Raw genomic sequence first — 13,344 nt, 5'->3', positions numbered from 1 at the left:
CCCAGGCTGGAGTGCAATGGCGCGATCTCGGCTCACTGCAACCTCCGTCTCCTGGGTTCAGGCAATTCTCCTGCCTCAGCCTCCTGAGTAGCTGGGATTACAGGCACGCACCACCATGCCCAGCTAATTTTTTGTAGTTTTAGTAGAGACGGGGTTTCACCATGTTGACCAGGATGGTCTCGATCTCTTGACCTCGTGATCCACCCGCCTCGGTCTCCCAAAGTGCTGGGATTACAGGCTTGAGCCACCGCGCCCGGCCCCAGGTGTTTATATTCTTACTGACATGTTCCTGCTTTTCTCTCAGTTTTAAACACATGTCATTCAGCAGTGTTGCATTAGGCTGCTATAATCAAGTTATCTGACTTGGAATGTGTTTTTCTTGTATTTTTAGTATGCCATTAATCTTTCTGAAGTAAAATTTAGCAATTAGTATTCTTTTTTTTTTTTTTTTAGACAGAGTCTCACTGTGTCGCTCAGGCTGGAGTGCAGTGGCACAATCTTGGCTCACTGCAGCCTCTGCCTGCTGGTTTCAAATGATTCTCCGGCCTCAGCCTCCTGAATAACTGGGACTATAGGGGCTCGCCACCATGCCCAGCTAATTTTTGTATTTTTAGTAGAGATGTGGTTTTGCCATGATGGCCAGGCTGGTCTCAAACCCCTAACCTCAGGTTATCTACCCACCTCAGCCTCCCAAAGTGTTGGAAATAAAGGCAGGAACCACTCCTCCCCGCCTGCAATTTGTATTCTTAATGATTATTATTGTAAACTGCAACCATGTGTTAAATGTAACTGGTCTTTAGAAGTTTAAGTAATATGCTTAGTAATTCTCTGAAATATTATTAATTTCCAGGGTCTGTCCTCAGTCCACTGTTCTCATCTAGATGGACATGGTATGCTGAAGACTGCCAAAGCTGATTTCTAGCTGTGAACTGACCTGGTGTTTCTGATTCTGATTCTTATAGCTAGTCTTCTTATTGATGTCTCCACGTGGATATTCCACTAGCAGCTTGAAGTCTCTAGTCTGAAACTGAAATAATTCTGTTGAGTTCACCAATTTCATGGATTTTGTCTTGTCCACTCTCTGAGACTATATTTATTTGGAATGCTTTCTCCTGTGAACCCATTCTTTGAAGTGAATGATCCTGACTGAGTCTTGGCAACAGCAAAGTGGTTGAAACTGTCAGACATAACCTCATTATGGAGCTATAGTTTTTCCTAAATACAAGTGACTCCTAGATTTAAGCTTTGTAGTTATGCCATATTACCAGCAGAGGGAGATGGTTTCTTATAATTTTGCAGTATTGGGCAACAAGACTTAACAAAGGCATTAGTTGGGTATTCCTGGGACTGAATTTTCAAGGAGACAAAAAAGAGATCTTGGAAATCATTTGAGAATGCTGCAAATGAAATAATTTTTATTACACAAAATGGGTAACCAGGAAGTCAGCCTTAATCACACGGACTTCTCTCTCAGTCTGGTTCCTCATCTGTAAAATGAGAGATGAAACCAAACGAGCTCTAACATTGAAAAAGTAGTGCCAGTTTCTTCCTCCAGGGATAAGCCCAAAAAGCTGAAGCAGTGGCATACACAGGTATTGTCAGAGGCACTAAAGCATGAGCCTCGCTGTCTCTCTCCCTCCCTCCCTCCCTCTCTCTCTCTCTCTCTCTCTCTCTCTCCTCTCTCTTTTGCTCTTTCTGGTCTCACTCTTGTCACCAGGCTAGAGTACAGTGGCATAGAGTACAGTGGCACAATCACTGCAACTTCTGCCTTCCAGACACAAGCAATTCTCCTGCTTCAGCCTCCTGAGTAGCTGGGACTATAGGTGAGTGCCACCACACCCAGCTAATTTTTTGCTTCTTTTTTTTTTTTTTTCTGAGACACAGTTTTGGTCTTGCCACCCAGGCTACAGAGCAATGGCATGATCTTGGCTCAATGCAACCTCCACCTCCTGGGTTCAAGTGATTCTCTTGCCTCAGCCTCCTGAGTAGGTGGGATTACAGGTGTGCACCACCATGCCTGGCTAATTTTTGTATTATTAGTAGAGACAGGGTTTCACCATGTTGGCCAGGCCAGTCTCAAACTTCTGACTTCTTTTTTTTTTTTTTTTTTGAGACCTCAGGCCCGGCTGCATTTTTTGTTTAAAGAGATGGGGGTCTCCCTATGTTGCCCAGGCTGGTCTAGAACTCTTGAGTTCTAGACCCAAGTGATCAAGCGATCTGCTCACCTTGGCCTCCCAGAGTGTTGACATTACAGGCATGAGCCACTGTGTCTGTCTCCTGCGGCTTGTATATTAAACCAGTACTCAAAACTTCAGGTACCTTTGGTACACCACATAAAACACTTTGATACTAATCAGAATACAAGCTCAAAATCCATAATGAGATAACATTGTATCTGACAAAAAAGCTGAAGCTTTATGCTCAATGGGTTGGCTAAATATGCATTACAGGCATGTGCCACCATGCCCAGCTAATTTTTTGTATTTTTAGTAGAGACAGGGTTTTTCCATGTTGGTCAGGCTGGTCTTGAACTCCCGACCTCAGGTGATCTGCCCACCTTCGCCTCCCAAAGTGCTGGGATTACAGGCATGAGCTACCATGCCCAGGCTTTTTCTTTTTTAAGGCACAAAGCAGTGTGTATGGTATGCTGCTGCGTGTAGGTTTATGTTATTTGTGTGTGTGCATGTGTGTGTGTGCACATGCATTTCTGGAAAGGTATAAGGAAGTAGGAACAGTAGTAGTCTTGGTGGAAGGAAGGGGCAATGTCAGGATGGACTTAATTTTTTTTTTTTTGACATGAAGTCTCACTCTGTTGACGGGCTAGAGTGCAGTGGCATGAGTTTACCTCACCTCAACCTCCGTCTTCCAGGTTGAAGTGATTCTGCTGCCTCAGCCTCTGGAGTAGTTGGGACTCCAGGTGCATGCCACCACGCCCAGCTAATTTTTGTATTTTTAGTAAAGACGGGGTTTCACCATGTTGGCCAAGATGGTCTCGATTTCCTGAGCTCATGATCCACCCACCTGGGCCTCCCAAAGGGCTAGGATTACAGGCATGAGCCACTGAGCCTGGCCTGGATTTAATTTTTATTACATGTCATTTTGTTTCTCTTGAGCATTGCACTATGTGAATATATTCCATATTTTAAATAAGTAAACACATATGAAACAAATTTCAGTACAGTCATGCGTTGCTTAATGATGAGGACATATTCTGAGAAATGTGTTGTTAGTTGATTTCATTGTTGTGGGAACATTATACAGAGTGCTTACATAAACTTGGACGGGAGGCTACTACACTTTTAGGCTCTAGAGTATAGCCTATTACTCCAAGTCTACAAAACCAGTAGAGCATGTTACTACACTGAATACTGTAGGCACTGGTAAAACAATGATATTTGTTTATCTAAACATGTACATAGAGGCCAGGCATGGTGGCTCACGCATGTAATCCCAACACTTTTGGAAGCTGAGTCGAGCAGATCACGAAGCAGGAGTTTCCAATATTGATTTCTACAGGATATTTGGAGGGGGAAGATTGGAGTTGGTCACGAGTTTTTTTTTTTTTTTTGAGACAGTCTTGCTTTGCAGCCCAGGCTGGAATGCAATGGTGCAATCTTAGCTCACTGCAACCTCCACCTACTGGGTTCAAAAAATTCTCCTGCCTCAACCTCCCAAGTAGCTAGGATTACAGCCGTGTACCACCATGCCCAGCTAATTTTTTTTTTTTTTATATGGAGTCTTGCTCTATCACCAGGCTGGAGTGCAGTGGCGTGATCTTGGCTCACTGCAACCTCCACCTCCTGGGTTCAAGTGATTCCCCTGCCTCGGCCTCCTGAGTAACTGGGATTACAGGCGTGTGCCACCATGCCTGGCTAATTTTTTGTATTTTAGTAGAGATAGGGTTTCACCATGTTGACCTGAATGGTCTTGATCTCCTGACATCATGATCCGCCTGCCTCATCCTCCCAAAGTACTGGGATTATAGGTGTGAGCCATGGCGCCCGACAAATTTTTTGTACTTTAGTAGAGATGGGGTTTCACCATGTTGCTCCCAGGTTGGTCTCGAACTCCTGAGCTCAGAAAATCCATCTGCCTCAGCCTCCCAAAGTGCAAAGATTACAGATATGAGCCACTGCGCTTGGCTCAGTTCTTGTAATTTTTAAGCTTGGGGTTTTTTTTTTTTTTTTTTGAGACAGAGTCTCGCTCATGTTGGAGTGCAATGGTGTGATCTCAACTCACCGCAACCTCTGCCTGCCAGGTTCAAGCAATTCTCCTGCCTCAGCCTCCTGAGTAGCTGGGATTACTGGTGCCTTGCCACCACGCCCAGCTAATTTTTTGTATTTTTAATAGAGACGGGGTTTTACTATGTTGGTCAGGCTGGTCTCGAACTCCTGACCTCAGGTGATCCACCTGCCTCTGCCTCCCAAAGTGCTGGGATTACAGGTGTGAGCCACCATGCCTAGCTAAGCTTGAGGTTTTTTTTTTTTTAAGATGGGGTTTCACCATGATGGCCAGGCTGGTCTTGAACTCCTGACCTCAGGTGATCCACCCACCTCGGCCTCCTAAAGTGCTAGGATTACAGGCGTGAGCCACCGCGCCCGGCCTTTTTTTTTTTTAAACAGAGTTTCACCATGTTGGTCAGGCTGGTCTTGAACTCCCGACCTCAGGTGATCCACCCGCCTTGGCCTCCAAAGTGCTTGGATTACAGGCGTGAGCCACTACGCCCGGCCAGCTTGAGGTTTTTAATGACATGATTTAAAAACTAGATTTAAAAACCAAACTTAAAAATATTTATTTTACCAGTTATAATTGCCCAATTTCTCTTTTGCAGTAAAATTTCCTAGTTGAAAGACTTGATTTTCTTAAATCAATATTTCTCCCACTGAGATTCCCTGAGTGTATCCCCAGGGGACTTTGGATGATTCAGGTTTGAAGAACATACTGCTTTCTATTTACTTATTTATTTTTCTTTGTTTTTTGTTTTTTATTTCTTGTTTTCTATTTATCTGAGATGGGGTCTCTCTATTGCCCAGGCTGGAATGCAGTGTGGGTGATGATAGCTCACGGCAACCTCCAACTGCCTGGGCTCAAGCAACCCTCTGCCTCTTTCTCCCAAGTAGCTAGGACTACAGGTACATGTGCCACCATGTCCAGCTAATTTTTCAAGTTTTTGTAGAGACAGAGTCTTGCTATGTTGCCCATGATGGTTTTGCACTTCTGGGCTCAAGCAATCCTCCCCTCTTGGCTTGCTAACGAGCTAGGTGTGTGGCCAGGTGCAGTGGCAAGGGGGGCAGATCACCTGAGGTCAGGAGTTCAAGACCAGCCTGTTGGGACTTGGCTTCTGGCCCAGCCCTATGCCCCATGAGATTTCCCAGGACATTTCTATCCCAGGGCAGTCGGCTCCCAGATCAAGCTTGCTTCAGTTTTAGGCACAAGGGAGTTGTTGACAAAAAGAGTCAAACTCTGTGAAATATTTGAAGAGAATTATTCCGAGCCAAATTTGAGTGACCATGGCCCATGACATAGCCCTCAGGAGATCCTGAGAACACGTCCCCAAAGTGGTTGGGGCGCTGCTTGGTTTTATACATTTTAGAAAGATACGAGACATCAATCAAACACATTTAAGATACATATTAATACAGGGCTGAGTGCAGGGGCTCACGTCTGTAATCCCAGCACTTTGGTAGGCCAAGGCGGGTGGATCCCCTGAGGCAGGAGTTTGAGACCAGCCTGCCCAACATGATGGAACCCCATCTCTACTAAAAATACAAAAATTAGTTGGGCATGGTGATAGCCGCTTGTAATTCCAGCTGCTCAGGAGGCTGAGAAAGGAGAATCGCTTGAGCCCAGGAAGCAGAGGTTGCAGTGAGCCAAGATTGCACCACTGCACTCCAGCCTGGGTGACAGAGAGAGATTCCATCTCAAAAAAAAAGATAGGCCGGGCGCGGTGGCTCAAGCCTGTAATCCCAGCACTTTGGGAGGCCGAGGCGGGTGGATCACGAGGTCAAGAGATCAAGACCATCCTGGTCAACATGGTGAAACCCTGTCTCTACTAAAAATACAAAAAATCAGCTGGGCATGGTGGCGCGTGCCTGTAATCCCAGCTACTCAGGAGGCTGAGGCAGGAGAATTGCCTGAACCCGGGAGGTGGAGGTTGCGGTGAGCCAAGATCGCGCCATTGCACTCCAGCCTGGGTAACAAGAGCAAAACTCGGTCTCAAAAAAAAAAAAAAAAAAAAGATATATTAATATATTAGTTCTGGCTGGGAGCAGTGGCTCACGCCTGTAATCCCAGCACTTTGGGAGGCTGATGCGGGTGGATCACCTGAGGTCAGGAGTTCAGCCTGACCAACATGGAAAAACCCCATCCTTACTAAAAATGCAAAATTAGCCGGGTGTAGTGGTACCTGCCTGTAATCCCAGCTACTCTGGAGGGTAAGGCAGAATTGCTTGAACCCAGGAGGCGAAGGTTGCAGTGAGCCAAGATGGCCCCATTGCCCTCCAGCGTGGGCAACAAGAATGAAACTCTAACCCCCCAAAAAAAACAAAAAACACTGGCTCATGGCCAGGGGTAGGGGCTCACACCTGTAATCCCAGAACTCTGAGAGGCCAGGAGTTTGAGACCAGCCTGGCCAACATGGTGAAACCCTGTCTCTACTAAAAATACAAAATCTAGCCGTGTGTGGTGGTACATGTTTGTAATCCCAGCTACTCAGGAGGTTGAGGCAAGAGAATTGCTTGAAACTGGGAGGCGGAGGTTGGTTGCAATGAGCAGAGATCACGCCACTGCACTCCAGGCTGGAAGAAGAGCAAGACCTTGTCTCAATAAATAAAAACTACACTGGTTCAATGCAGAAAAACCAGATGACTCAAAATGGGAGCAGATTTAAAAATTTTCTGATTGGTGATGAGTTGAAAGAGTTATTATAGGCCTGGTGCGGTGGCACATGCCTTTAATCCCAGCACTTTGGGAGGCTGGAGGCAAGTGGATTGCTTGAACTCAGGAGTTTGAGATCAGTGTGGGCAACACGGTGAAACCCTGTCTCTACAAAAAATGAAAAGAATTAGCCGGGCATGGGAGTGCTGCCTGTAGTCTCAGCTACTCAGGAGGCTAAGGTAGGAGGATGGCTTGAGCCTGAAAGGCAGAGGTTTCAGTGAACCAATAACTCATAGTGTACTCCAGCCTGGACAACAAAGCCAGACCCTGTCTCAAAAAAAAGAAAGTTATTATCAATAGAAATTAATGTCAGGGTTATTATAAGGGGTTGTGGACAACGTTTTTTTGTTCTTGTTGTTTGAGACAGAGTCGTGCTCTGTCGCCCAGGCTGGAGTAGAGTGGCACATTCTCTGCTCACTGCAACCTCCGCCTCCTGGGTTCAAGCAATTCTCCTGCCTCAGCCTCCCGAGTAGCTGGGACTATGGGCACCCTGCCACCACAACCGGTTACTTTTTGGTATTTTTAGGAGAGATGTGGTTTCACTGTCTTACCCAGGATGGTCTCGATCTCCTGACCTCGTGATCCGCTAGCCTCGGCCTCCCAAAGTGCTGTAATTACAGGTGTGAGCCACCTGGCGCCCGGCCTGCAAACGTTAGTCTTAAGGTCTGTTGTGTTGATGTTAGTGCTGGAGGGTGTAATGAGGCATGTCTGACCCCCACTTCCTGTCATGGCCTGAACCATGTTAAATTTTAGACTGCCCTGGTCAATTTACCTCTCAGGTTAAATTTTAGATTGCCCTGGCCTAGGAGGAAGTCCATTCAGAAGGTGTGGTGTGGTGGTGGTGGTGGGTTGGGGAGGGCTTAGTTGTTTTGTTTTTTTTGCTTACAGAGTTTAGACTGAAGCCCTTGACTCTATTTGTGATTTCCTTAGACCACATGCTGTACGTAGGGCTGAGCTCATGAAGGTTCTCACCTACACACCAGGCTGCTCCCTTGGGAGGGGGGCTTTGCTGGATCCTATCCCCTGGTGATAGCCAGTAGGAGGTAAAGGAACTTGGGAATCCCACATACCCGAGTTTAAGTCCTGTGTTTCCCGCGCTACCCCACCTCCACTGCTAGGTGTGTGGCTCTGGACAAATAACTGATGGTTTTCCGTGCCTCAGTTTCCTCATCTAAAAAGTGGAGCTAGTGAAACACCTCACACAGTGGTTGCTACAAGGCTACCACGGTTAAGGGAGGCTTCTCTTGCACACCTCAGGCGGAGTTTCCCTCCCCTTGGCGATATCCGAGGGCACTTACATCCGCCACCTCTGTGCTCATCAGGCCCTTGGGGTACAACTGAGCTAATTCCTGGGTAAACGTTAGTCTCAAATCACTGGGAAAACCACCTACGTGCCCCAGACATTGCAGCGGAGGGTGGGTGCGGCTATGAGGTCGACGCTGGAGACGCGGCGAAGGCGGGTGCGGGAGCCTTGCTGCCCCCGACAGCATTCCACCCTCCACAGAACCTTGGCCAGTGACCACAGCCCTTCTCAATATGGCGCCGCCCCCTAGTCGCCCCGCGCCGGCCCGCTGCGCTGACGTGAGCGAGCGCGCGTCCTCCGCGCCCGCTCCTGCGCATGCGCGCTCTGCTCTGTCTCTCGGCTAGAGCAGCTGCTGCGGCGGCGGGGTTTGAGTGGAGGAAGATGGCGGCTCCGGGTGGCTCGGGGTCCCGACAGCTGTGAAGAGCCCCGAGCACAGCTATCACGGCCTGAGGCAGAGCGCCTCTGCTCTGGCCCTGTCCCTGGCTCCCTCATTACCGTCGCCACCGGAGCGAACCCTAGAGCGTGGAGCGGGCTGGGCCAGGTGAGGCCTCACCTCCTCCCCGGGCCGCGATGGGGAGCCGGCGCCTCCTGCCCTTTATGCCCGGGGCTGGCAAGGGACAGCGGGCGCCCCGGGTCTGGCGCAGGTCCCGCATCCCGCGCGGGGGTCGGTCTCGGTTGGGCAGGGTGCCTTGCTATCGCCGTCCTGGAGTGAAGAGAGGACGAGAGCTCCTTTCCAGCTAGCCCTTGGGTTGGGAGCGAACCCACCCTCTCTCCCCAGCAGGGTGATTCTCGTCCCCTCACCCGGGCAGTGAAGGGGTGTGTGGCCCGGGCAAGGATGGCTTAGGGTGTCAGATAATCTTTCATTGCGCCTCCGAACCTTTCACTTCTTTGCGAGAGAGGAGCCCGGAATCGGGTGCCCATCAAAATTGGGGCTGCGGCTGGGGGCCAGCATCTCTGAAGCTGCAGTTGCAAAGGGATAATTTGGGAATTGGTTTACGTTAAATGAAACACAAGCGGCCTTTCCTAGCCCCTAGCTTGTTGAGTGTTCCCCTAGAGAAATGGAAACTGCGGATCTCCTTGCTTGAGACAGCAATCCATGCTGTGACTGTGGAAGGCTTCTCTTGGCGAGAATTGTGTGTGCTAAGGGAACGGTGGAGGGTGGGAACGAATTTGTAAGCGTAGAGAAAGCAATTGTGAGATCTTGATGGTCTCTGCAGGGTAACTTCAGCGCCAATTGAGTTCGTTTGAAACCTTCGGATTGTTAAGATTCAGAATAGCCAATTGCTTTGTTAAATCTCCCGACTTTTATTAGGAAAATAAAAGCTTCATTTCTTAATTGCCAGAGTCTTTGGATTTTTCTGTGGTGGGATTCTGATCGATCTAGATGAAGATTCTGAGGCTTTACCAGTTCTCACTTGCTGGCTGCGACATTGTAACTATGCTTGTTGTTCCTTTTTGAGAACAACTTTTGTTGTTGTTTAAATGCTAATTGGGAGACTTTGATTGTGTTTCTCATGTAGGGAAGTCGGTTATGAAGCCTTGTGGCCTCTTCCTTGAGGAATGATGGCTTCATTGAACTGTGCTGTGGGGAATTGTTGAGGCAATTGCTTTTCCTTGGACACACCAAAATACCTTTTGTAACAAATTGGCTTTACTTGTGCTTAAGAATGATGACGTCATGGATTTAAAGAGACATGGAAAATTTGGAAAGTACCATCATTTACAATTGAACATTTAGAATTAAGTCTATATAGCTCTTATGGTCATTGGTGATGTGTGTTAAATTGCTAACTTTGAGTGTATTCATGTGTGTAATCTGATTGGGTGTCTTTTCTCTTGTATGTTATTTTAACTATTTGCTTTTGACAAGCCAATATAAATGCATTATTCAATCCACATTGATCCATGGGCATGTTGTATATCTTAAAAAGCTTTTCCTTGTTAAAATGACAACTGTTTCGGTTATTAATTCTCGCGCCTCAGCCTCTTGAGTAGCTGGGATTACAGGCGTGCACCACCACGCCCAGCTAATTAGTTTTTGTAATTTTAGCAGAGACGGGGTTTTACCATGTTGCCCAGGCTGATCTCAAACTCCTGGTCTCAAGCAATACCCCACCTCTGCCAGGCTTGAGTCACCGTGCCCAGCCTCCTTTTCTATTTTTAAATCAGACTTTTCCATAGAAATTTGTCGATTTCTGTAGAAATTTGTCTTTGCTAAAGATGTAAATCTGACTGTCAGCTTCTCTGTGGTAGAAAATTGGAGAGCTACTTTGCATATCAATTTGCTAATAAAGAGTCATGAAATTAATGCAGTAAAACATCCTGGTGGCTCATCATTATGCTTCTTGGCATAATATGTTCCACTATTATGCTAAATCATCATCAGGTATTGATGCAACTGCGTGACATCCATGACATCATTTGCTCTCCAGATTTTGGCTTTTGCAATTCCTTACCTTACTCAGTTACAAAAAGAACAGGATCAGAAAAAGGTAGCTTAGGATGCTTGTTCTTGTCTGATTTCTAGAAGGGTCTTTAATAATAGCTTTATGTAGTTTAAACCCTTCAGATTCAGAACTGGGTGAGCCCTACCTATTATCGAGAGCAAGCAAATGCTAGCAAAACATGAGTTTTATGAGAGCACTGAGGTCCGAAGGAGAAGCTGTCTCAAAGATGAATAAATATGTAATTGTCTTTGTGATTTCAGGATTGTTTTAGTCATCGAAGTAACTGTTTATAAAACCAGAAGCCATTTGATTAAATAAAGCCCTTCCCATGATTGTTAATGTGGGTCAAAAAAGACAGTGTTTGTGACAGTGCTTTGTAAAATGTAAAATAAAAGATAAATATAAAATTGATTATTCCTATTTATAAGCTACCTAGTGAGGGCCCTCTGTTTGGCAGGTGTTTTGGGAAGTAGATACTAATAACTGTAAAATAAGACCGCTTTGGTCTGAAGTTGCATACAGCATGGCTGGGGAGCCAGACAAGGAAACCCGTTAAGTTCTGTGTAGTGTAAGAAGTGCACTGAATCCAACCAAGAGAGTCAAGGAAGGCTTCTTGGAGCAGGGATGTCTTTACCCCAATGTTTCCTATTATTCTGCAGAGTCTGCCTTTAGTGAGTGACTTGCTTTTTATAAAAACTTAAAAAAAAATTCTGTCATGAGTTATTTTCCCCTTTTATTCATTCACTGTCATGACACTTCCCACACAGTATGCCCCAGTTATGGCTTCTGCATTCTCAAAAATCCAGCAGTCTTGGGAAAACCTTTTTATATGAGTCATACACACAGGCAACAAACACAAACATTGCAGCTACAATTAAAATATCTCAGATTACTAAGTGGTGACAACTTCAGAGTGATGATGCTTTTTTGTTTTTGTTTTGTAAACTAGCACAAGAGGCACTGTTTTTAATTTGATCACATTTAGTTAATACAGTTAATATTTAATGGTCATTCCTATAATCAGTGTTGATTATAGGTAGTTATTAGTACTGTCTCCTTTTTCTCAATAATAAATAAAATGAGAAGACCTTAATTCCTTTTGGATTGAAGCTAACAGCTTAAGTCAGAATTACACTAAACTATAGAATCTGTGTGGATTGGTGTTGCTAGTATCTTTGATATCAAATCTCTGTGTCCCAGTACAAGTTATTCACCTTAGTGCTGTAGTTGTTTTACCGTTAATTTAGCATGTTGTTACCTATATTGTAAAATCTTTGAATTTTTGGACTGAGTGGAATTTTTATGTGGCATTGTACTATTATTGGACATCTATCATCTGTATCTTAACTGAAAATGAGTGCTTTAAAGTTGCAGTTGATGCAAAAGTAAAGGTGATGTGTTCATTTTTCTATAACGTGACAGTTTGCTACATGTATAAGGATATGACTTGTAGACAAGTCATTTAAAAATTGTTCAATGTTAAGCTTATAATACAGCTTATGACTGACAGACAAGTTTTTGTTGTTGTTGTTGAGATGGAGTCTTGCTCTGTCGCCCAGGCTGGAGTGCAGTGGCACCATCTTGGCTCACTGCAACCTCTACCTCCCAGATTCAAGTGATTCTCATGTTCTCCTGCCTCAGCCTTCCAAGTAGCTGGGATTACAGCTGCCTGCTACCATGCCCGGTGAATTTTTGTATTTCTAGTAGAGACGAGATTTCACCATGTTGGCCAGGCTGTTCTCAAACTTCTGACCTCAAGTGATCCACCTGCCTCGGCCTCCTGAAGTGCTGGGATTATAAGTGTGAGCCACTGCACCTGGCCAACAAATCATTTAAAAATTGTCCCGTTTTAAGCTTATTTAATTTTTTATTTTTATTTAATTCTTGAGATGGAGTTTTGCTCCTGTTGCCTAGGCTGGAGTGCAATGGTGTGATCTCAGCTCATTGCAACCTCCGTCTTCCGGGTTCAACCAGTTCTCCTGCCTCAGCCTCCAGAATAGCTGGAATTACAGGCACCTGTCACCACACCCAGCTAATTTGTATATTTTTAGTAGAGACAGGATTCACCATGTTGGCCAGGCTGGTTTCAACTCCTGACCTCAGGTGATCCACTTGCCTCAGCCCACTCAAAGTACTGGGATTACAAGTGTGAGCCACCACGCCCAACTTATGTTAAAAAATTTTTTTTTTGAGACAGACTCTTACTCTGTTGCCCAGGCTGGAGTGCAGTGGCACAATCTTAGCTCACTGGAACTGCTGACTTATGGGTTCAAGCAGTTCTCATGCTTCAGCCTCTCCAGTAGCTGGGATTACAGGTATGCACCACCATGTCTGGCTAATTTTTGTATTTTTAATAGAGACGGGGTTTCACCATGTTGTCTCGAACTCCTGACCTCAAGTGATCCTCTTGCTTTGGCCTCCCAAAGTGCCGGAATTATAGGTATGAGCTGCTGCTACTGACCTAAGCTTATTTTTAAAATTGTTTCCTGTGACATTTTTCTAAAAGTCTTGTAAAATTAGGATTTAGTGGTATTCCTGTAGCTTTAATTTTTAACTTCTTTACTCATTCATGTTTTGGAAAGAAAACTTGCCGTGAATTCTGATTCTTTCTGCATGAAATTTCTACCTTTTTTTTTTTTTTTTTTTTTTTTTTTAAAA

The 13,344-nt window shown here is 45.5% G+C and overlaps 1 protein-coding gene across 1 annotated transcript in view; it reads left to right on the top strand.

Moving 5' to 3' along the window:
- Positions 1 to 8,552: 8,552 nt before the first annotated feature.
- FBXO42 (F-box protein 42) overlaps positions 8,553 to 13,344 on the top strand; it is a 97,498-nt gene continuing 92,706 nt past the window's right edge. Inside the window, exon 1 of the mRNA XM_032300535.1 lies at positions 8,553 to 8,780. The gene's annotated coding sequence lies outside the window, so the exon portion shown is untranslated. The remainder of the gene's footprint in view (positions 8,781 to 13,344) is intronic.

The sequence above is a fragment of the Sapajus apella genome, unplaced genomic scaffold, assembly GCF_009761245.1.
Source record: "Sapajus apella isolate SASKATOON/1434 unplaced genomic scaffold, GSC_monkey_1.0 scaffold43, whole genome shotgun sequence".
Lineage (NCBI taxonomy): Eukaryota > Metazoa > Chordata > Mammalia > Primates > Cebidae > Sapajus > Sapajus apella.
Note: the sequence above shows the minus strand (reverse complement) of the source record. Positions and strands in the feature narration are given on the sequence as shown.